Raw genomic sequence first — 5000 nt, forward strand, 5'->3', positions numbered from 1 at the left:
GGTAGTTGGTGGTGGTGATGGTGGTGGTGGTGGTAGGGCGGGTGATGGTAGTTGGTGGTGGTGGTGGTGGTGGTAGGGGGGGTGATGGTAGTTGGTGGTGGTGATGGTGGTGGTGTAGGGGGGGTGATGGTAGTTGGTGGTGGTGATGGTGGTGATGGTGGTGGTAGGGGGGGTGATGGTAGTTGGTGGTGGTGATGGTGGTGGTGGTGGTAGGGGGGGTGATGGTAGTTGGTGGTGGTGATGGTGGTGGTGGTAGGGGGGTGATGGTAGTTGGTGGTGGTGATGGTGTGGTGGGGTGGTGGTGGTAGGGGGGGTGATGGTAGTTGGTGGTGGTGATGGTAGTTGGTGGTGGTGATGGTAGTTGGTGGTGGTGATGATGGTGGTGGTGGTGGTGGTAGGGCGGGTGATGATAGTTGGTGGTGGTGATGGTGGGGTGGTAGGGGGTGTGTAGGTGGTGGTGATGGTAGTTGGTGGTGGTGATGGTGGTGTGGTGGTGGTAGGGGGTGATGTAGTTGGTGGTGTGGTGTGGTGGTGTGGAGGGGTGATGGTAGTTGGTGTGGTGATGGTAGTTGTGTGGTGGTGATGGTGGTGGTGGTAGGGGGGGTGATGGTAGTTGTGGTGGTGTGGTGGTGGTGGTGGTGGACGGTGGTGGTGGTGGTGGTAGGAGGGGGGGTGATGGTAGTTGGTGGTGGTGATGGTGGTGGGGTGGTGGTGATGATAATGGTGGTGATGGTCGTGGGGCTGATGATGGCGGTGGTGGTGGAGTAGTGGTGATGATGGTGGTGGTGATGATGGTAATGGTAATGATTATGGTGGTGGTGGTGGTGGGTGATGATGGTGGTTACGGCGATGATGCTTATGATGGTGATAATAATAATGCTTATGATGACAGAAACTGATGAAGAGCAAGAAAAGAAATGCAGTAGAAGCAACGGCAAGAGGATGACGAAGAGAGAAGAAAGATGAGCATAAGAAAAAGGAAGAAAACAAAGAAGAAAAAAATGGACGAAGAAAGAAATACTCAGGAAAATTAAATAGCAAATAATAAAGAAATTAAACGAAGTAAGAAAAAAGAAGATAAATAAAAAAAAAAAAAAGAAAAGAAAAAAAAGGAAACCACGTAAGAGCAACCGATGCCAGGAAAGTGGGCGTGGTCAAAACGACCCTGGTGGTGACTGGTCTCGCCACGCCCATCCCCTAACGACCAATTAGGGTGCATAAATAGGCAGTATCAACCCCCTTTCCAACTGCCACTTACGCCTGTTCCGATAGCCAATTAAGGGACGTTCGGGAAAGGGGGGGAAGGGGGGAGGCGGGAAGTAGAGGGGGAGGGGGAGGAGTGGGAAGGGGGAGGAGTGGGGAGGGGAGGGGGAGGGGAGAAGGCTGGGGAGAGAAGGGGAAAGGATGGAAGGGAGGGGGGGAAGGGGGGAGGGGGAAGTGAGCGAGGAGGGGAATGGGGAGGGGGAGGAGAGGAGGTTGGGGGTAGAAGGTGGAGAGATGGAAGGGAGGGAGGAAAGGGGAAGAGGAAGCGAGGGGGGAGTGGGTGAGGGGAAGCGAAGGATGGAGGGGTGGGGAGGGGAGGAGGGTGAAGGCAGGTAGGGCGAAGGGGGGTGTGGTAGGGGGGAGGGAATCGAATAGAGCAATGCGTGTGTGGGGGAAGGGGAGGGGAGGAGAGGGGGAGGGAGCTGGGGAGGGGGGGTGAATGAGAGGAGGATCTAGAGAACCGATCGTAATTGACTTCTATGATATATAGTTCTTGTTATTATTGCCGCTATTCTTACAGTTCATTTTGGTATTTTTATCATTGCTTTCACTTTATCATCATTTTTATTTTCATGGTATTAGCAGTAATATCCATTTTATCATTATAATAATCATCATTATTCATTTCATTGTTATAATGTTAAATGTTGGTATGATATTGATGATAATAATAATAATTATCATCATTATTAATAATTTATTATCATTATCATTACTATCGTTCATATCATTTTTACATAATCACTATTTTCATTATAGTTATCATTATTAATAATAATGATTAATGTTATTTTAGTTACGCTTCTGTGATTAAGCCGTATAATCTTTTAAGCATTTACGTTTATCTAATAACTGAAAGAGAAATTATGCTATTGACTGACAAGTTGCTATTTTTTTTTATATATTTTACAATTATGATATGATACGATTAAAAACTAAAGTAAGAGTAATCTTTAATTCCTCGGATATCATTTACTTTTAAACTCTTTTTTCATGTTTTAGCCAAAGAATTTTTGATAAGGATTATTGGATTTAATTCCCCCCTTACACACACACACAGACACATGCGCGCGTATAAACACACACACGCACATAATATATATATGTATATATATGTATATATATATATATATATATATATATATATATATATATATTATATTATGTATGTATTTATATATAATATATATATAATATAATATATATAATATATATATTATATATAATATAATATATATATATATATATATATAATATCTATATATAATATATATATATAAAATATATATATTATATATATATATAATATATATATATATGTATATATATAAAACACACTCACACATGTATACCTTTAGATAAGGAAATTCAAGGAAAAATGAAAATAGCTTCCTGATTCCTTAGAGTAGCTAAGTCGTAACTGTTGAACGTGGTTGAACAGTTGCCAGTTCGTAATTGTTGACCATGGACGAGTATTTCCCGATTTTTTTTTTTTTTTTTTTTTTTTTTGAGTGTTGTGTGCAAGTAAATTCAATTTCCACCCTCGTGGTTTCAAAGGTCACGAAGTCCTGACATGCTGATGTGTGGCGTGCTGTGTCATAGCATGTCGTTATTGCGTGACATGCTGTTAGAGTTGTGTGACACGCTGTCATGCTGTGACATGCCGTGGAAAAAAATAATGCATAATGGTTTAATTTCCGATGGAAAATGTGAGCACTTAAAACTGTGCTTATTAATCTTATATTACGATGTACTATAAGCATTTTATACTGAAAATAAAGGAAATAACTATGTTACAGAGAGGACGCACCAAAAAAGGTTTAGTTATTGTAAGGATATAATGCGCAATTATTTTCTTTATAGCATGGAATTACAGAAAATGATATCCGAATAAAAAGAAAATACTGTAGCATGAAATTCTTAAAGCACAAAGGCTAATGGCATTGTAATATCAACAGAATCTTCAACAAGCTGAATCTTTATTAGCAATCTAAAAAAAAAAAAAAGAAAAGAAAAAAATACCCCAACATATATAGAAGAAGAAGACGAGCAACAGATCACGAAAGGCCAACAATCTTGCGAATTTTAGCGCCACGAAGACACATACGGTAAAGAGCCTCTTGCATGTCGGATTAAACAAAGCCGAAGTCGATTCTTTGACCAAAGTTTCGGACGAGGCATTGCTGGGCGACGGCATAGACCAAGTTTGTTCTGTGTAAAATTCTTTCAAAGTAATTCTTCGAACTTTTGAGACCCAAGCGACTTTGTCTTTGTCTTGTTCATTATTACTTTTTTTAATATTATTTATTTTGACTTTTATCATCTTTTCTTGAAGGTGTTTTACGAGAGAGTGAGAGGTATTGTAAAAATTATTTTAGATTGTAGGTATTACCTTTTAGAGTAGTATCATCTTTGTTATTTTTGCAATTACATTATGAAAATTAGTAACGGATACAATGATAATGAAAATAAATAGCGGAAACAACAATAATGATAATGATAATATTAATGGTAATTATAATAATGATAATGCTAAATATAATAGTAAAATGATAATAATAATAAAACAATAGTAAAATAATAATAATAATAATAGTAATAACAATAATAATAATAATAAGATAATATATGATGAATATAACAATGATAACAATAATGATGATAATGATAATGCTAATAATAATAATGATAACAAAAAAATAATAATAATGATGATAACAATAACAACAATAATAACAACAATAATAATGATAACACAGGTAGTAATAATAATGATAATACAGTAATCTTAATAACAATAATGGTGATACAAAAAATATTGAGGGAGTGCCGTTTCCATCACTAAATGAACACTGTATATGAACACTGAAATGAACATGTCTATGAACAATGAAAGGAAAGGAACACTGAAAAAGAACTTTTCCTCCCTCAGATGAACAATGCGTCTGTAACCATTACCTTTACAAATTTACCTGAGCAATATATCTGCCGCCATTATATTCCTGCCATAATACCATTTTAGCACTTAACTAACACATAAGCCAGAGTTAACAACTGGTTCTTTGAACAACTAAGTTCTCCTCCCCCCCCCCCCCACTCTCTCCTATTCTCCAACATCCCCAGTTCTCCACTGCACTCTCACTTCCTCTTTCTCCCTCACTTCTCCCCTTCATCTCTCCCTCTATCTCCTTTTCCCTCTCCCTTATTGCTTTTTAACATCTCCCTCATTCCTTATCTTCATCTCTTCCTCCCTCTCAGTCATTCCTTCTCTCCTCTCTCCCTCCCTCTCCCTCACTCCTTTCTTCAAGCTCTTCCTCCCTCATTCCTTCTCTCCATCCCTTGTTCCATATCTTCCTCCCTCTTTCCTTTATCTTTTCCTCCCTCTCCCTCATTCCTTTCCTCCCTCTCTCCTCCTATTCACCATCTCCCCTAACCTTACCCCCCCCCCCACCTCCTCTCTCTTCACAACCCCTACCCATCATACTCAACCCCCTTTCCAACCCCCACACCTCCACTCTGCCCCAACTCCCTTCACCCCCACTTCCCATCACCCCATAACCCCCTTCCCACCCCCACCCACCACCCCAATCCCCCTTCCTATCCCCCACCCATCACCTTACTCCCCCTTTCCCATCACCCCTTCTTTCCCCCCCACTCCCCCCCTCTCCCCTCTCCCCTAACCCCTAACTCCCACACCTCCGTTGTAAGTTTACTTGTAATTAAAAGTTTGATTATAA

Source organism: Penaeus monodon, chromosome 18 (genome assembly GCF_015228065.2).
Source record: "Penaeus monodon isolate SGIC_2016 chromosome 18, NSTDA_Pmon_1, whole genome shotgun sequence".
NCBI lineage: Eukaryota > Metazoa > Arthropoda > Malacostraca > Decapoda > Penaeidae > Penaeus > Penaeus monodon.